Here is a 21,334-nt window from a genome sequence, read left to right as displayed (position 1 = left end):
AGCCCAACTTTGAACCACTGTCATATCTGACTGACCCACAAATATTGCACGATAAGATGACGATGGTAACGCTGTCTCAGACGACTATGGTACAGCTCTGACACTGTTCAGGCCCCTTATGTACCCTACCGGGCCTGGTGACAACGCCATACACGAACACAATAATTCACTCAGGTGTTAGTTCTACCTGTCACACAGAATTGCAATTCTAGTTATTTACACATCCGCTGATAATGTGTACGTGTACGAAGTTACATAGACATACGACCGTGTCTTATGGGTGATTCACCCATTTTGTAGGAAGTGTACTTAGGTGGTTTTACGTAATTTCCATACGTGGGGCATCGAAATGGCACGTCCGACCTCCTTACCCATCTTTCCTTAATCCGATGGGGACGATGACCTCGCTGTTTGGTACCCTGCCCCAATCAACCAACCGACCAGCAAACCAATCTGTACGCAGGGTATCTGAAAAAATGCGCGGGCTTAATATTTGTAATAATTTTGCAGGTGATTCGTGTATATATTTTCTCGTTGATGGACAGTGGTAACTTCCCAATAAGACATTGGTTCTGTCACGTGCAGCACTGAATTCGCGAGGGAAGAAGGAGGGGAAGAGACAAAGTTTTAATGTCCCACTGGTAACGCAGTCATTAGAGATGCAGCACAAGCTCGAATTCAAGAAAGCTGCCTGAGTGGCCGTGCGGTTCTAGGCGCTACAGTCTGGAGCTGAGCGACCGCTCCGGTCGCAGGTTCGAATCCTGCCTCGGGCATGGATGTGTGTGATGTCCTTAGGTTAGTTAGGTTTAATTAGTTCTAAGTTCTAGGTGACTGATGACCTCAGAAGTTAAGTCGCATAGTGCTCAGAGCCATTTGCACCATTTCGAGAAAGCTACGAAAGGAAATCGGCTGTATTATTTTCAAAAAAGCCATCGTAGAACTTGCCTATTTCGATTCAAAGAAACCGTAGATAATTTAAAGGTGAAAGCCAAGTGGGATTTGCTCCCTGCTTCTTTCGAATACCATTCTAGCGTCTTAAGCACTGAGTGACCTCGCCCAGTCACTGAATTCTCTTGAAAAAGTTATCGGCAAAGAAGGTTAACAAAATCGCCCAAAACGTTCAAGGAGACTACTAGAAATGCACTAGAACGATAACAACTTCTATCAGTGAACGCCTCGATAAGAACGAGCTTTTGAAGTTTGCATTCATTGTCTGCTCGTACCAAACCGCCTTAGTTTATTAGTTGTGACAACTCGGGCCGGCTAAACGTAGTACGAGTTGACACATACGTTGCACGCCATTGAAATTAAATTTGTTCGTGAAGCTGACAGATTTTTTACTCAATGGACATAAATAACGCTCAAGGTTGGTTTTTGATTACTAGTAATACATACAATTACTATTTTCGTATGTATGAATACCTCAACGTATATGCTCCTCTGTATATGGACCTATGTTTTTGCGTATTTCTGTAAAAAGCATGGTCTTAATAGAATCTCATTGCAATGCTGATACGTACACGCAATATCCTACCATATTATCAGTAAGAAAGCAGCAATATGCTGAGTATTTCATGCGATGGCTGCTTCCTAGTGTAATTTTTTTGTTAATTATTTTGTCAGCCTAAATAGTGTTAGTTTAGCCATAGGAAATCCGTCTCCGAGGAAACACATTTTCTCATCATACATTAACCAATTATTAGTGGGTTGCTGATTTTTATCTCTGCAATTAAAATGTATATTCAGTAAGTGCAGGACAAAACAGTTGGACATCTAAATAGTGGCGGAAAGAAGATCTCATTAAATCAAATCTACTTCATAGACGCAGATAACTGTATGTGCTGCCACATTTACGTGGTGAAGGGAAAATAGTGGGGCATTTCCGAAGTTAGTTTGACCGCATAATTCTATTTAGATATTTCTCGTATGTAAACTTCATCCTGGTTTATCGCCAGTTTTGATTTCTTGGATATTCCATGGATTTCCACTTCTAATTTTATGTCCTTGGAGTAAGATAGTGGTTCTGAAGGTATTCAGTAAACGTAGCATAACTTGCGTCATATTTAATAGCTCCCACACTCGACTCTGAAAATCGTATCCGTCTAACTCACATAGGCGGCTTCATTTAGATTACACCAGATAGATTGATCTTTCTGATAGGTCGGAACTGTGCGCCCCAATGGGACTACGTTTCCAATAAAAAAAACACCTGCGTTGTGAAACAAGACGACAAAGAAATGGTAATTTTTCGATCGTACACTGCTGGTCATTAAAATTGTAAGATCAGGAGGGATATCAAATAACAAAATTTTGGTTATTGTGAATATACTGTGCAGTGGAAGAATTCATACATTTTATAAAAATCGATGTACGTATATATATGTATGTATGTACACTACTGTCCATTAAAATTAATACACCAACAAAAAATGCAGATGATAAAGGGGTATTCATTGGACTAGAGGCCGGCCGGGGTGGCCGAACGGTTCTAGGCGCTACAGTCTGGCATGGGCATGGATGTGTGTGATGTCCTTAGGTTGGTTAGTTTTATGTAGTTCTAAGTTCTAGGGGACTGATGACCTCAGAAGTTAAGTCCCATCGTGCTCAGAGCCATTTGAACCATTTATTATACTAGAACTGACATGTGATTACATTTTCACGCAATTTGAGTGCATAGATCCTGAGAAATAAGTACCCAGAACAACCACCTCTGGCCATAATAACGGCCTTGATACGCCTGGGCATTGAGTCAAACACAGCTTGGATGGTGTGTACAGGTACAGCTTTCCATGCAACTTCAACACGATACCACAGTTCATCAAGAGTGGTGACTGGCGTATTGTGACGAGACAGTTGCTCGGACGCCATTGACCAGACGTTTGCAATTGGTGAGAGGTCTGGAGAATGTGCTGGCCAGGACAGCAGTCCTACATTTTCTGTATCCAGAAAGGCCCATACAGGACCTGCAACATGCGGTCGTGCATTATCCTGCTGAAATGTAGGGTTTCGCAGGGATGGAATGAAGGGTAGAGCCACGGGTCGTAACACATCTGAAATGTAACGTCCACTGTTCAAAGTGCCGTCAATGCGAACAAGGGGTGACCGAGACGTGTAACCAATGGCACCCCATACCATCACACCAGGTGATACGCCAGTATGGCGATGATGAACACACGCTTCCAATTTAAGTTCACCGCGATGTCGCCAAACACGGATGCGACCATCATGATGGTGTAAACAGAACCTGGATTCATCCGAAAAGATGACGTTTTGCCAGTAGTGCAACCAGGTTCGTCGTTGAGTACACCATGGCAGGCGCTCCTGTCTGTGAGGCAGCGTCAAGGGTAACCGCAGCCATGGTCTCCGAGCTGATAGTCCATGCTGCTGCAAACGTCGTCAAACTGTTCGTGCAGATGGTTGTTGTCTTGCAAACGTCCCCATCTGTTGACTCAGCGATCGAGACGTGGCTGCACGGTCCGTTACTGCCATGCGGATACGATGCCTGTCATCTCGACTGGTAGTGATGCGAGGTCGTTGGGATCCAGCACGGCGTTCCGTATTACCGTCCTGAACCCACCCATTCCATATTCTGCTAACAGTCATTGGATCTCGACCAACGCGAGCAGCAATGTCGCGATACGGTAAACCGCAATCGCGATAGGCTACAATCCGACCTTTATCAAAGTCGGAAACGTGATGGTACGCATTTCTCCTCCTTACACGAGGCATCACAATAACGTTTCACCAGGCAACGCCGGTCAACTGCTGTTTGTGTATGAGAAATCGGTTGGAAACTTTCCTGATGTCAGTACGTTATAGGTGTCGCCACCGGCGCCAACGTTGTGTGAATGCTCTGAAAAGCTAATCATTTGCATATCACAGCATCTTCTTCCTGTCGGTTAAATTTCGCGTCTGTAGCACGTCATCTTCGTGGTGTAGGCCGGCCGCGGTGGCCGTGCGGTTCTGGCGCTGCAGTCCGGAACCGCGAGGCTGCTACGGTCGCAGGTTCGAATCCTGCCTCGGGCATGGGTGTGTGTGATGTCCTTAGGTTAGTTAGGTTTAAGTAGTTCTAAGTTCTAGCGGACTTATGACCTAAGATGTTTAGTCCCATAGTGCTCGGAGCCATTTGAACCAATCTTCGTGGTGTAGCAATTTTAATGGCCAGTAGCGTAGTTTGTGGTTGACAGGTTTGGCGAATTTTTACTTACGAAAAAGATGTATCAAAGAAGTTACATGAAATTTGCTTGAAACTGAATAAAGTGCATTACCGCATCCGAAATGTTGACTTTGGCTTTTGGCGAATCTGAGTACGACAAGAGTTTACGAGTGGTATAAACGTTTCAAAGAGGGTCGAGAAGACAGGACGACGAAGACCGACCTGGGTGCTCTGACACATCAATTACTGACGGAAATGTGGAAGCAGAAAAGAAAATGGTTATGGAAAATCGTCGAATCACCATGAGAGAGGTCGCTGATAATGTCAGCATATCCTTTGCCTCATGCCAAGCAATTTTTGTGTGAAACGTGCAGCAGCAAAGTTTTTTCCGAATTTTTTGAATTTTGACCAAAGACGACGACTGCTAAATGAACCCGACAACTATTCAGAATTTCTAAAGAATGTTATAACACGTGACGAAACATGGGTATACGGGTATGACGTCAAAATCAAGGCCCAATTGTCCCAATGGAAACTGCCTGAAAAAAAAAATCGACAAGTTCGATCACATGTAAAGGGTCTTCTCGCTGTTTTCTTCGATTGCAGTGGGATAGTTTTGAGTTCGTCTCTTACGGTCGCATGGTCAGTAAAGAATAGTACCTGGCAGCTACGCACCGTTTGCGTGAAGCAATCCAAAGAAACAGACTAGAATTGTGACAAAGCCACTCGTGGAACTTGCATCACAATAATGCTTCAGCTCACACCTCAATATTTGTTCCTGACTTTTTGGCAAAAAACAAAACCGTTATTTTGCCTCAGCCACCGTGTTCGCCGGACATTTCCCCCTGTGACTGAAGAGAACTATTAAAGGTTGTCATTTTGCCACCACTGATGATATAAAAACACTTTTCGTTATGGTGTTCAGCTCCTTCAGCAATTCCGCTGCTGACGAAAAGTGAATTTCAGAAGTGCTTCCAACAATTAAGAAAGCGCTGCTACGTGTTATATCTGAGGGGGATTACTTTGAAGGCGACAAAGTTGATGTAGATGAATAAATAAAGAGTCTTTAAGAAAAAAAAAACCAGTTACTTTTTGATCACATCTCGAATCCATTAGCAAACTTTTCTGTTGGTTTGTTGGTTGCGCAATATTTTTTTATGGTCGAAATAACAATTGCAATAAAATATTTGAAAGAATAGGGACTCGTTACACGTAGAACATTGGTCTTACAGTAAAACTGTCTAAGATTTCTCTTGAGAAGCTCAAGAAGCCACAGTTTGCCTAAAAGCATTGTAATCTGCGGTGATGAGCTGTAGTACTAAAATCCGGAACTGAAGCCATATCGTGTATTTGATAGTTCACATGCTTCTGAAATTCTCGTTTAGAGCTAATTAACTGCTCTTGCATTAATAAACAGAAACCAGAGACGCGTGGTTCCCAGCATAATTAGCATTCCAGAAATTAATTAACCAACCGCACTGGGAGGTTCTCGTATCCAGTTCGTTGAGTGAATGAGATTTCTAAGGCATTACAGCCGCTTCTTGTGATGTATGTTATGACTGCGGGTTTTAGTTATTGAAAAGTTGATGATTGAATACAAAATCATCATCATTTAAGACTGATTATGCCTTTCAGCGTTCAGTCTGGAGCATAGCCCCCTTATTAAATTCCTCCATGATCCCCTATTCAGTGCTAACATTGCGAACTCTTCTGATGTTAAACCTATTACTTCAAAATCATTCTTAACCGAATCCATGTACTTTCTCCTTGGTCTGCCCCGACTCCTCCTACCCTCTACTGCTGAACCCATGAATCTCTTGGGTAACCCTGCTTCTCCCATGCGTGTAACATGACCCCACCATCTCAGCCTGTTCGCCCTGACTGCTGCATCTATAGAGTTCATTCCCAGTTTTTCTTTGATTTCCTCATTGTGGACACCCTCCTGCCGTTGTTCCCATCTACTAGTACCTGCAATCATCCTAGCTACTTTCATATCCGTAACCTCAACCTTGTTGATAAGGTAACCTGAATCCACCCAGGTTTCGCTCCCATACAACAAAGTTGGTCGAAAGATTGAACGGTGCACAGATAGCTTAGTTTTGGTACTGACTTCCTTCTTGCAGAAGAGAGTAGATCGTAGCTGAGCGCTCACTGCATTAGCTTTGCTACACCTCGCTTCCCGTTCTTTCACTATGTTGCCATCCTGTGAGAATATGCATCCTAAGTACTTGAAACCGTCCACCTGTTCTAACTTTGTTTCTCCTATTTGGCACTCAATACGTTTACATTTCTTTCCCACTGACATTACCTTCGTTTTGGAGATGCTAATCTTCATACCATAGTCCTTACATTTCTGATCTAGCTCTGAAATATTACTTTGCAAACTTTCAATCGAATCTGCCATCACAACTAAGTCATCCGCATATGCAAGACTGCTTATTTTGTGTTCCCATATCTTAATCTCACCCAGCCAGTCTATTGTTTTCAACATATGATCCATAAATAATATGAACAACAGTGGAGACAGGTTGCAGCCTTGTCTTACCCCTGAAACTACACTGAACCATGAACTCAATTTACCGCAACTCTAACTGCTGCCTGACTATCCATGGTCCGCAGCTCGTGGTCGTGCGGTAGCGTTCTCGCTTCCCACGCCCGGGTTCCCGGGTTCGATTCCCGGCGGGGACAGGGATTTTCTCTGCCTCATGATGACTGTGTGTTGTGTGCTGTCCTTAGGTTTGTTAGGTTTAAGTAGTTCTAAGTTCTAGGGGACTGATGACCATAGATGTTAAGTCCAATAGTGCTCAGAGCCATTTGAACCATTTTTTTTTTTTTGACTATCCATGTAAAGACCTTTAATTGCTTGTAAAAGTTTGCCTCCTATTCCATAATCTTGTAGAACAGACAATAACTTCCTCCTAGGAACCCGGTCATATGCCTTTTCTAGATCTATAAAGCATAGATACAATTCTCTGTTCCACTCATAACGCTTCTCCATTATTAGCCGTAAGCTAAACATCTGGTCCTGACAACCTCTAAGAGGCCTAAACCCACTCTGATTTTCATACAAAAAAAAAGAACTTTTTGTTCTCTGCTTTTACACAGCATGGAAAATTAGGATATCTCAACCAGTCTGGGTTTACTCAATCTCGTCAGACTTACATCCAGGTGGCATTCTTCGCAGCGAGGCAAGTCTCGTGATTCTGAATCTGCGTAGACCGCCCGTCCAAAAGTTCCGAGACCGATTTTATTCCTGGCGTCTAGGCGACCTCAGCGCAGTAACTTCGGTGGTAGCTTGAATTAACAAGTTCAAACAACAGATTTGCATTCGACCAGTCTCCTGTGAGCAGGCAGTGTTGAGTAGTGGACGTACGACCATAGTGTGACAACGTTATTGTTTCACATATCGCCTTGGAGGAATATCTCTAAACGAAGTGTTCAAGACTTTTCCAGAATCAGAATAACCAGCCAAAACTGGCAAATTTTACTTTTTATTCACTCGATGATTAGTTTCGGGCCGAGACCCATTTTTCAAATCATCGTAACACAGTCGTAAATGGCATTTCCGAAGATGCGAAAAGTATGTCAAAAATGTGCAACGAACAGTTACGGCGCATACAGATGACACTTGTGAAACGACGATTGTCTATTAGCACGAATATACATCCTGTCATAAAACAGCATCTGTGAGGCAATGGTTTATGGGCAATAACATTCCTCCAATAAACTCGCCTCCCCAGAGTCCCGACCTGAGCCAGGAAGAACACCTTTGGGATGTGTTAGCACTCCAGACCCCAGCGTCCAACATCGCTAATTCGCTGGTTTTAATTTTTGAAGAATAACGGGCTACCATTCCTCCATGGACATTCAGACACCTCACTCAAGGTGTCACTTTCAGAGCACAAGCCGTCATAAACGCCCACCAACCCGGCTCCGGATACTTTTGATCGCACGGTGTATATTAACAGGACAATGCAGCTGCCCAAAAAAGATACTACTGCAATAGTAAAAAGGTGGAATCTGAAGAAAAATTTGTTCAATGAACAGATATGGCTCCTTCGGACTTTTAACCACAGCCACATCTGCATGAACTGATGCCTAGAAAATGTTTTGGACCCAGTGCACAAATTATGATATCCGTGGCAGGTATTTTACAGACCTTCTTGAACCGCCTTTCGAAGATGTATTATGCTCACAGGAAAGCGTAGAACAAAGTTCACTGGTGTCAAAGGTGACAACAAGGAGAAAAGAGAATTTTGGCCTAGTCTGTCCCTGTTAGGCCCAAACGTTTCCCATTGCCGTCATTGAAACATCCCCTTAGATAAATTAATGAATTACTGTGCTTATAAACCTCTTACGTTATTTGATTTTCGAACAGCTGAGCAGAACTGAACGTACTCACACATTTCTCTCTTTACTTATTCCGATCAACACTAAACTGACACACAATATTTTTAGCGCAACGCAATCTGACTTTCAATAGTCCCTACAAAAGAATGGCCCTGACTAACAATAACCTATACCTTTCACGAATCACTTACCTCACAAAAATCTTCGTTACTAGAACTACTGTAATACAGCGAGTGCCAATACTGCCAGCTAAATAAAAGTTTCTAACTACCGAAGGCCCTAACTACTGATAGGCATAGTTAACAAATGAAATATTTTGATAGAGAACAAACAATTTATTTACCTTAATAATATTCAAAAGTCATCACATATATATCAGTTCATGATATACAGTATTACAAATTTACTCTTTCTGATGGACACACGTCCAGATCGTCTGCTCTCAAAATTCTGCCATCTCTCTCCCCACATCCACCACTGCTGGCGGCTCACCTCCAACTGCGCAACGCTACGCGCTGTTCACATCCAACTGCCCAACACTACAATAGCGACTATTCCAACAATGCCAACCAGCCACAGACTTCACACAGCACAGTCAGTGATTTTCATATAAAGCGCTACATGGTGTTACCAACATAAACCCTAAACAGCCTACTTACATCGTATGTTCCTTGCACATACCAGTAGTAATTTTAACAAAACTTACGACGCAATAAATGACTGCGCCTTGGAAATGGTGAGGCAGTTTACGTACATGTTACGTTAAAGGGAGGGAGAATGCATGTAACGTAAGATCGGCTTATGCCACCGTCTGGTTGGTACATCGCATTTAACTCAGAAGAAGGTGGCAATAGAAAGGAACGGTACATGTGGGGTTGGCACGTGAGTTTTTGGGAGGAGACAGCTGGAGGGCTGTCACTGGCGCAGCCTGAAATAGACTGCCCGCCCCATCCCGTTCCCTCTGCTGTCAGATGCGAACCGCTGGCATCGTCGCACCGCCTAGACCCCAGCCCGTATTTATATCCGCCACTCTCACATCTTCCTTACAAACTTCTTCGCTGACATCCGTAACTGCCATCACTTGTCGTGTTGTAGTCCTACCTGTCTAACAACGTCCGAGCTAAAAAATTCGTGACATGAGCTAATTAATTATCAGCGTAAACACAAAGCATTTCATTGATGATTACTTATTGTTGTCATTTGATTAAATGTCTACGTGTATTACTTGACAGAGCTAACTGAGGTTTTAGCCCGTATGGCAAACCTGTCTTGTTTATCCCCGAGACAAAAATGGCTCTGAGCACTATGGGACTCAACATCTTAGGTCATAAGTCCCCTAGAACTTAGAACTACTTAAACCTAACTAACCTAAGGACATCACACACATCCATGCCCGAGGCAGGATTCGAACCTGCGACCGTAGCAGTCCTGCGGTTCCGGACTGCAGCGCCAGAACCGCTAGACCACCGCGGCCGGCTTATCCCCGAGACAGAGAGAGTCGGAGATAGTAATAAGGTTGCCTTCCATACTTCTGCAAGTGGTGCTCTGATCGTCTAACAATGACACGTTGATCAGCACGACACTGTTCCCACAATGTCGCATTAGCACAATTAGTCACAGTGCTTTGTGTGTTATCTCTAGATACACTGAGGTGACAAGTGTCATGAGATAGCGATTTAGTGGTAGTATCGCGTACACAAGCTATAGAAGGGCAGACAGACAAACAACTGACTAAATTTTCCGAAAAAAAACTGGATGATTTATTCAACAGAAACAGCTTCGCAAATTGAGAAAGTCAATAATGCGTTGATCCACCTCTGGCCCTTGTGCAAGCAGTTAGTTATTCGCCTTAGCACTTATTGTTAAAATTGTTGGATGTCCTCCTGCGGGATATCGTTCCCAATTCTGTCAAAGTGGCGCGCTGGATCATCAAAATCCCGGGGCTCTGCCCATAATGCTCCAAACTTTCTCCGGTGCGGATAGATCCGGCGACTTTGCAGGACGAGGTAGGGTTTGGTAAGCACGAAGACAAGCAGTAGAAACTCTCGCGATTTTCAGCTGGGCATTATCGTGCTGAAATGTAAGCCCAAGATTGCCTGTCATGAAGAGCAACATAACGTGGTGTAGAATATCGTCGACGTACCGCTGCGCTGTAAAGCTGCCGAGAATGACAACCAAAGCGGTCTGGCTACGAAACCAAATTGCCCCCCTGGTCATTACTCGTGATCGTCGCGCGGCCCCTCCCGCCGGAGGTTCCAGTCCTCCCTCGAGCATGGGTGTGTGTTTGTTGTTCTCAGCATGAGTTAGTTTAAGTAGTGTGTAAGTCTAGGGACCGATGACCTCAGCAGTTTGGTCCCTCAGGAATTCACACACATTTGAACATTTTGCTGACCGTCAGGCTGTATGGTGAGCGACAATCAGGTTGGTATCCCACCTATGTCTGGGGCGTCGCCAGACACGTCTTCGGCTTGGAATCTCATTGACTGCAGTAGAATTGTCTTCAGTGACGACTTCCGCTTCGGACTGAGCCCCGATGACCAGCAAATACTTGTCTGCAGTCACAGACTGTCGCCGGCCATATGGCCAGACAGCCACGAGTGATGATCTGTAGTACCACTCCTTTTCATGGCGGGATCCTTTTGGTTGTCATCCGCGACAGTCTTACAGCACAGTGGTACATCGACGAATTCTACGCCCCATTTTGTTGAATTTTATGACAAGTCATCCTGGGCTTACATTACAGCAAGATAATGTCCGCTCACACTGGTGGGTCATGTACGCTTGTAGACGTGCTGCGATCCCCAACACATCCTGTGGTGTCACCGCCAGACACCACACTTGGCCGGCCGGAGTGGCCGAGCGGTTAAAGGCGCTACAGTCTGGAACCGGACGACCGCTACGGTCGCAGGTTCGAATCCTGCCTCGGGCATGGATGTGTGTGATGTCCTTAGGTCAGTTAGGTTTAAGTAGTTCTAAGTTCTAGGGGACTTATGACCACAGCAGTTGAGTCCCATAGTGCTCAGAGCCATTTGAACCATTTGAACAAAATTCTATTTACATTTCAGAAGCAACTTTGGACTACTGACAAAATGGTCGCAATACCTTTCATAATACTTCAGTAATTTCGCCGCCAGTTCACAAACAGCTAAATGTACCTTCTCAGTGTTTTTTAATTCAATAAAACTTTTTAATAAAATATGACGTTAGTTCTGATTTCATCACACGGAATTATGCGTATAAAATCATATGGTTTAGAGAACTTTCAAGCAGATGTTAAAGTGGGTAAAATTGATGAACATAGATCTAGACGAATGCTCGTTCATCCACTGTAGCTATATTTATTGAAGTCCTTGTAGACTCGTACTACCGGTTTCGTAACATTTTAGTTGCATCTTTTGGTGCATCTCTGTATAACAATTACCAATGGTATTATGATAGCTAATAAGTAATTACATAGTCGGAATAAATTATGTGGGGAATAACTAACTTAAAAACATATGCAATTGGACATTGATTTACCGAAGTGCCAATTTGCTTATTGTGAAACGTAAGGTAGTTGCATTATGAGCCTCTATAAGGGTCAAGTTTCGAATATTGATTTTGAACATATACTGGCGTGTTGTGGATTTACCTACATTGCTGTTACATGTAGCTATTGTAGCATAGGACTGACGAGTAACATCCCCAGAAATTGTGAAAATTAAAACTTGTGTGGCCACCTTTTGGCGTATGTTGTAACGGCAGGAATCGTTACTAAAGTGATAAAACTGACTTACGTCGAGTTAAAACATACGGCTTATTCACTCAAAGATTAGATAAACCAACCTTAATAATAACAAGCCTACGTTTTTACCTCAACGTATGCCAGTTTTATCACTTTTGTAGCTGTATGTTCATCGGTTTTACCCATTTTAACATATGGATTTTACTGCTTGAAAGTTTCGTAAATTACGTATAAGTATTTTAGCTGTGATTGCCCTTGGTTTAAAATTATCTGCAATATCATATGGGTTGAATACCAAAACTAATATCACATCGTAGAAACCAAACTAAACGAAACAAATTTTTCCATGGACGTTACAACTACCTCATAATGCAAGTGGAATGAAGGGATTTAGCATAAAACAATTGTTCGCGAATAACATCTATAAAGTCGTTTGTTACACGAGACCTGTAAATATTCTTATATAAACCGGTCTTTGTCGTTACATCCCGTCGACATACTGGAATACAGAAACACACTGTGGTGGCCAGAGATCAGAAGGTGGTGGAAAGAAAATTTGTGAGTTGCCTGTGAGGAGATGATCCCCAGTTTCGTGCGGCGTGATTTATGAGACCGAGATAAAGTTGAATGATGATGGACGAAGCGAGAAATGAAGTGCGTATTACCGAAGGCCATTTCGCGTCTGGCAGGGCGCCACCACCCCCGGTGATTAAGCGCACTTTAGCGCCCCCCATATCTCTCTGATGTCGGCCAGCAAACACCTGTTTCTGCGCCGATAACGCTTTCAACGAAACGCTAGTGCAAAATGCAGACATTACATTTCTTTAGTACTCTACCGCTTCATTACCGACAAGTATTCCGTTTCAATCTGAAGTCTTTTCTCGAGACCGTTAACAATGAAAGACATCTACAATTATCTTTTTCCAAATTGATTATGAAGGAAGAATAGAATATAAGATTTTAGCGTGCCGTCGCCAACAGAGCACAAGCACAAGCTCGTATTACGTAACGATGGAGAAGGAAATCGGTCATGCCCTTTTCAAAGGAACCATTCCGGCATTCGGCCGGAGTGATTTACGGAAATTACGGAAAACCTATTTATTATGATACGCTCCAAGTCTGTTACATAAGAAACTTACCACCACAGAAAAGATTCGAAGTTATTGGTATTGGTAAGCTGCGTCACTGTATACTTCACCTGTCGTCAATCTAGCCTTTACTTATGTCTGGAATTTTTGTCGGGACTAGTGTTCCATAGACGGTGAGGACACAAAAGGAATTAATGTCAGATTTAAACATTCCATCGTCGACTACGTTATTAGACAGGGTCTACTGTCTCTGGTGGGCAAGGAAGTGGTAAATCAGGAGACTTGCTTGTTCAAAGAACGATTCCTATATTTACCTGAAGTGCTTTAGAGAAACCAAGGGACACTTAAATCAGCACGGCCAGACGAGGATATGAACCTCACTACTCCAGAACATGAATGAAGATTGAAAGAAAGTCTTCTACAGACGGAGAAGAAGCTCTGATTGGAAAATGATGGGAAAGGACATACGCAATCCTTTTAAAGGAACCATCCTGAAATTTGCCATAAATATTTCAGGAAAACAAATGGAACACCTAATTCTGGAATGCGAATGAAAGGAAAATGGAACAAGGAAGTTGATGATGATGTTTGGTTTTGTGGGGCGCTCAACTGCTTGGTTATCAGCGCCCGTACAATTTCCCAATTTTTGCTCAGTCCAATTTCGCCACTTTCCTAGATGATGATGAAATGATGAGGACAACACAAACACCCAGTCATCTCGAGGCAGGTGAAAATCCCTGACCCCGCCGGGAATCGAACCCGGGACCCCGTGCTCGGGAAGCGAGAACGCTACCGCGAGACCACGAGCGGCGGACGAACAAGGAAGTTCATTGCTGGATTTCAAGAGATTCGAATACACATAAGAGCAACATTTATACATGTCGTTGTAGCCATCATGCACGGAAGAGTCTAGAGGAAGTAGTGGCTGCGAGATGTGTGCGCCGGAAAGTACGAAGACAGCTTGTTCCTGGCTTCAGCAAGTACAAGGACATGAGAACGGCACTTGGATCTTGAAATCACGACTTGTGACTACATAAATAAAGGGACAAAGGGTAGTTGTTGAAAGCGTTATTTCCTGAAATAATGTCATCTACGGCCCAGAAACAAATTTCTCCCTGAAGAAAAAATAAGTTTTTTTTTCAACTTTTGAATGGGCACATACTAACCAGCAGTAATGGAATATCTAAACCTCATCATATCAGTTCGTTTCAGGTTGAACTCGATCCTCGACCTTGGATTTCTACGACAGAAACGCTGCCGCAAAGCGTCGAGTGCAGCTCCGAATACACTGCTCAGACTACGGGAAAACTTACGTCATACTCGATACAACAGATGAATGAAAATACTCCTAAGAGCTTACAAGCAGCGTTTTTACAATGGTGATTAGTCAGCTAAATCTGATAGAATGAAAGGAGGCCACCGGCAGCCTGTACACAAATCGGTGTTATCCAGTGTTTTTCTGGGAAACAGCGAATGTGTCATCGAATTACTGTTCTGGTCAGTCACGTGTAAAGTCGTGTGTTGTTGATTGGCCCATTTGCACGAGTGCGCTAACAGGTGCGCTGCATCAAACCAACTGTTTGCAGGCGTTCCAGATGCCCTTGCCCTACGCTATTCTGCGTATACGGTTCGCTGTCACTTTCGTAGCAGAATACCGTTTCCAAAAATATCTGTGATATACAAGGCGATTCAAAAGTAACTTGACACATTTCTTGAGTTTAATGTACACTAATGAACCAAAACATTATGACCACTTGCTTACTAAACTGTTTGTTCGTCTTTGGAACGAAATACATCATTTATTCTGCCTATCAGGCATCTCACAATTAATTGATAGGTTTTTGGACTTGTCGGTCACTGGAAGTCTACGCATCAATTATCTAATTCTCATAAATAACGGGCCGCTAATTAGCGTACGCGGTGATGGCGTCCGATAACGACCCATATGGGTTCCATAGGATTTACATAAGGCGAATTTGGTCGCCGAGACAACAACGTTAGTACACTGTAAAGCTCCCCAGACCACTGTATCACGGTTTTCGCTCCGAGACGAGGAGAATTACACTGGTGAAAGACGATATCGCCGTCGGAGAAGGCGTCAAGCATGAAGTAATGCAGGTAGTTTGCAGCTGTCAGCTTGTCTTCGATTACTACCACAGGTCCCATGCAAGTGCAGGAGAATGTCTCCCATAGCATAATACTGCTCCCACCAGTCTGCGTCCGTGTCGCGCTGCACGTTTCGAGCCGCCGTTCACCTCTATGTCGGCGTTTGTGGAGGCCACCGTCGATCAAGTGTAGCAAAAATGTGTTTCACCCGTAGAGCGGGCACGTTTCCATTGATCGACGGTCGAATCCCAATGGTCCTCCGGCCACTGCAATCGCTACTGACGTTGTCGTTGGGTCAACATGTGAACACGTAGGTGTTGTCTGCTGCGCAGCTCCATGTTCAACAATGTACGATGAAGGGTGTGCTCCGAAACACTTGGGCGTGCAGCAACATTGTACCCTTTTGGCAGAGATGCTACCAGTCGCCATCTATCCTACATTACAGAGCAGAGAAGCCTCCGAACACCACGTTCTGTGAGAGTCGTGGACGTCCAACCATTTACCGCCGAGTGATAGTTTCACTGCCCTACCTCTTTCCGTAGATGCTCACGACAGTAGCACGTGAACATTCGACCAGCTTCACCGTTTTCGAGATACTCGTTCACATGCTCTGCGTAATAATAATGTGCCCTTTGTCAAAGAGGTTTATTTCAACGGATCTCCCTATTTGCAGCTCATATCTTCGGTAGGGTGATTCCCCATTCGTATCTGCTACGCTTAGATACTTTAGTTACCGCGTCACGTGTTCGCAATGCGACCAGGCGGTATCCAACGTCGCGGTGGGCAGTGGTCATAATGTTTCGGCTTCAGTGTATGCATCAAAATAAGAGTAAAATATTAAATAAAGCTTTTTCTGAAATTGCGTTATTTGCACGTTATGACGCATAATGTCCTTTGTGGTAGGCATTACATCATGTGTCAGTACAGGTTTTTGGCGTGACATGTTTGGCTCCATATCGACTGGTGTTGCTTTGTAGACCCCTCCACAATGTTACGTCGATTCTGGCAGGAAATCAGTTCGTTATTTGACTTTGGTGTGGTCCGTTGTACTCTATGGCGCTGTTGTAGTACTGGGGTACTGTATTGTACTGTACTGTACTGTAGGTACATTCATTCTGTCGGTAGTTCAAGACTCCAGTCGTTGTGTTCGTTACGATGGCCTACTGAAACGGTCAACATGCTGATATGCATCTCCTTTACGGCGCATCAAAAGGCAATGCACGAGCAGCAAGAAGACGGGACGTTAAACCCAATCATACTTCCTGCATTCCTTCCAAACAGAAGAGTAGGAAACCACCAGACTTACACTGCTGTGCACAGGCGTTCGACGGATTATGGCATTCGCGAGGCCGGCCTCATCTGGATGGAGAGGGTGTTGATGTCCTGGTAATGGTAGATGAAGATCCGACCATAATTACCGCCATGTAAGAGCCACTGTAGGGGTTCCTCAATAAATGTATGGCGCTTGCTTCGGATACAGCAATTCCATTCATTTCGCCTGCAGAAGGTACAGGAGCTGTCATCTGTAAACTACCCTAGACGTCAGAATATCTGGCAGTAGTTACTCGAGCGCTATGCAGCTGAACCACTGTTCGGTCGCCGGGTATTCTTTACGAATGAGAGCCTCTTTACCTGTGCAGGTATCGTGAAAGCTCAGAATATGCACGTGTGGGCTTATTAGAAACCGCGCGTACGAGGATATCAACATCGTTTGGCAGTGAACATTTTGCTTGGTATACTGAACAGTCAGCTGCTGGGACCGCACGTTATTACACAGCGCTCGACTGCTATTGTGTATCGGCAGTTTTGGAACATTAATTGGGTGGTCTGCTTCGTAATGTCCCACTCGCTACACGAAGCACGATGGCGCCCCTGCACATTTCAGCCGGAAGGCAAGAAAGTACACTACAGGCCATTAAAATTGCTACACCACGAAGATGACGTGCTCCAGACGCGAAATTTAACCGGCAGGAAGACGATGCTGTGATATGCAAATGATTAGCTTTTCAGAGCATTCACACAAGGTTGGCGCCGGTGGCGACGCCTACAACGTGCTGACATCAGGAAAGTTTCCAACCGATTTCTCATACACAAACAGCAGTTCACCGGCGTTGCCTGGTGAAACGTTGTTGTGATGCCTCGTGTAAGGAGGAGAAATGCGTACCATCACGTTTCCGACTTTGATACAGGTCGGATTGTAGCCTATCGCGGTTGCGGTTTATCGTATCGCGACATTGCTGCTCGCGTTTGTCGAGATCCAATGACTGTTAGCATAATATGGCATCGGTGGGTTCAGGAGGGTAATACGGAACGCCGTGCTGGATCCCAACGGCCTCGTATGACTAGCAGTCGAGATGACAGGCATCTTATCCGCTTGGCTGCAACTGATTGTGCAGCCACGTCTCGATCCCTGAGTCAACAGATGGGGACGTTTTCAAGACAACAACCATCTGCACGAACAGTTCGACGACATTTGCAGCTGCATGGACTATCAGCTGGGAGACCATGGCTGCGGTTATCCTTGACGCTGCATCACAGACAGGAGCGCCTGCGATGGTGTACTCGACGACGAACCTGGGTGCACGAATGGCAAAACGTTATTTTTTCGGATGAATCCAGGTTCTGTTTACAGCATCATGATGGTCCCATCCGTGTTTGGCGACATCGCTGTGAACGCACATTGGAAGCGTGTATTCGTCGTCGCGATACTGGCGTATCACCCGGCGTGATAGTATGGGATGCCACTGGTTACACGTCTCGGTCACCTCTTGTTCGCACTGACTGCACTTTGAACAGTTGACGTTACATTTCAGATGTGTTACGACCCTTCATTCGATCCCTGCGAAACCCTACATTTCAGCAGGATAATGCTGTACGGGCCTTTGTGGATACAGAAAATGTTCGACTGCTGCTCTGGCCAGCACATTCTCCAGATCTCTCACCAATTGAAAAGTCTGGTCAATGGTGGCCAAGCAACTGGCTCGTCACAATACGCCAATCACTACTCTTGATGAACTGTGGTATCGTGTTGAAGCTGCATGGGCAGCTGTACCTGTACACGCCATCCGTGCTCTGTTTCACTCAATGCCCAGGCGTATCAAGGCCAGAGGTGGTTGTTCTGGGTACTGCTTTCTCAGGCTGTATGCACCCAAATTTCACGAAAATGTAATCACATGTCAGTACTAGTATAATATATTTGTCCAATGAATACCCGGTTATCATCTGCATTTCTTCTTGGTGTTGCATGTCTAATGGACAGTAGTGTATCTCAATGTTGCTTATCCCGATAACTGGATAGATCGCGCAGGACCAGTTGCTCGGCATTCCAGGTCTCTGGGTCTTAACCTTCTGGACATCTACCTTTGGGCCCGTCACAAGGAGCTCGTATATGGTTTTGCAACTGAGAGTGTAGCACAACTACACCAGGGAAATGAAAATGGCTGTGCAACTGTGCAAAATGAAATGAACGGAAGCTTCAACATTCCGAGAGCGGTAAGACGAGAGCACGGCACGGCCTTTGTCTACATGCACATCATTTTGAACATGTTCTGGGGTAAATGTACGTAGTTGCATTGAATTTCGGGTCCCTTCGTTCTGTTGCTTTCTGACCAGAATTAAGTTTGTGTTGTTTGTTCTGAACTTGTGATCCCTACTGCATAGCTCCGATGCAAAGCAATTTCAGACAAAACTTTGTTTAAAAGTTTACGCCTATCGTGATGCATATATTACATCCACAAAGTGGGTCCAGCTACCTTTGAATCATCCAGTACACAGCAGATACATCATAGAACACAACAGACTGTTAAAAAGCTGACAGAGGGGCTCCTGCGATTATAGTGACGAAGGTACTGCAGATGACTTCACCCACGTATGTTTCATCTGGTACCACGTAAGGCACAGAAGCTCATTAGGTATGAACATAGAAACTCTTCTGACCTGTACAGATATACAGCAAAATTCACAATTTATTCAAAACTAAATGGATTTACCTCGAAGGGGTTGCGATGGATCCACAGGTATACCGAGTGAAATGTAAATCCGACGCGTACGACGACAGCCACAGAGCGAGTGTGCAAAATAAGTAGTATAACCGACATCTGAGAACCATCTTTGCCATTGAAACTTGCTGTGGAAATTGTTCTCTCTTCCTTTGTACGCTATGTGATTCTTGAATGGATACAGATGCCAGGAACAGATGCCGTTCATGAGCAGAAAATTCAGTTATTAATTTATTCTAAATCTAATATCAAATAGTAAAAATAATATATAACTTTGTTGCTGCAGTTGCAGCGTCGGTCGCTAACAGTAGATTTGAATGTAGAAATATATACAGGTACAAAATATTTATAAATCCGACACTCTTCAATACGATGACTTTTCAGACGATGTTGAGCACTGGTCACAATGACAGTCTGTAAATGTCCTTCAGCTGGCAAACACACAAAAAGGGCTCAGTGCACAGATGTTCGAACTAAAGCGCACCCGTCCCTGGAGGTCCAGGGAGGGGATGCTTGCATCTAATTGGCATCGTTGGTGGCAGCGGCCTCGTGATGTGATGGCGGCTGTAGGAAACGCGGCAGCGTAACTGGCGGAGCGCGTATTTGAAAGTGCGGCAACCGCATAGCAGCCGATACCGTAGGAATCAGTCTCTCGTAAAAACATTATGGGCCACTAACAACGGACGACAATTCCTCACCGATTCGCACTCACAGGTCTATGAGGAGACGATAGCCACGAAATGTAATGAACTATATGGAGACGTTCAAACAGGCTAGATATAGAGCTTTACTCAGAGTCATGACCATAGCGATTTAATTCAGTACTTAAATCAAAGGACATCAATACATTGCAAAATAAGAGAATTACAGGTGTAGTTATCTCTTCCTGTAAGCCTATAGACATAGCGTCGTATGCTGCTAAAAGTAACATCATGCTCTCTCTGAAATTGCGAATGCAGCTCTCGCAAGTAAAAGTTACACTTAAAGAAGTAAAAAATGTTGGGCATGATCGCTACTGGATGTGTTAATAGCTTGAGATTCGTGAACAGTAAAGTCACTTCCAAGTGGTCGCTATCACGTTGAAGGATATTATATCGAGATGTAGGACACATCTCCTCCGTTTGAACTAACTGGATAAATAATGGACTTTGCAGTAGGTGTACCCTATTGTGGAGTTAACAATAATCAGCGCCGAGGAGGTTTTCGGGAGACGTGAGTACGTGGGGCTTCATGCTTTCGTGTGAAATATCAGTGCAAGAGAAAATATATTTTAAAAGATAATATTTCACGAGCTGCAAAACAGTCGCTTCGTTGTCTTGTGTGGAGATTACATTAACCCATCCTGAGATGCACAGTTCACAACAATAGCGCGACAATCAATTCCTGTTCTCGAGTGCTCTCCGAAAGAACAGATTCCATCTTCATGTGGTTAAGGCTAACCGGCCATTGACCTTCTTCTTCTGTGCGGATGCACACGCATTGCCCGAACTCTTACGGGACGCGGTAAGATTGTCCGCCGCGAGTGTAATGGGCAGGGGCACTACGAATTTAGTGTGTGGACATTAAGTTGGGAATGTGGGTCTCACGGGGAGTGTGCAAGGGATAAATCCCTGCAGTCGTAATATCCTCTGTGCCCTCGGTGGCTCAGATGGATAGAGCGTCTGCCATGTAAGCAGGAGATCCCGGGTTCGAGTCCCGGTCGAGGCATACGTTTTCAACTGTCCCCGTTGATGTATATCAACGCCTATAGACAGCTTAGGGTCTTGATTTAATTATCATTTCATTGTAAGAGAGCTGCATGGTCACCGTGCGGACATGTCAGAAAGAACAGGTACCATCTTCATACATTCGCCCACGTCGCGGCAGTTGCGAGAGAACTCCAGAAAAGGAACTGATTGACGCGCTTTTGTTC

At 44.3% G+C, this 21,334-nt stretch overlaps 1 non-coding gene across 1 annotated transcript; it reads left to right on the top strand.

The window, feature by feature from the left end:
* The first annotated feature begins 21,054 nt into the window (after positions 1-21,054).
* Positions 21,055-21,129, top strand: Trnat-ugu (transfer RNA threonine (anticodon UGU)). Its single transcript has one exon. It is a non-coding gene; the product is annotated as a tRNA-Thr (tRNA).
* The last annotated feature ends 205 nt before the right edge of the window (positions 21,130-21,334 follow it).

The sequence above is a fragment of the Schistocerca cancellata genome, chromosome 4, assembly GCF_023864275.1.
Source record: "Schistocerca cancellata isolate TAMUIC-IGC-003103 chromosome 4, iqSchCanc2.1, whole genome shotgun sequence".
NCBI classification, from domain to species: Eukaryota; Metazoa; Arthropoda; class Insecta; order Orthoptera; family Acrididae; genus Schistocerca; species Schistocerca cancellata.
This window is presented reverse-complemented; position numbering and strand designations above follow the sequence as displayed.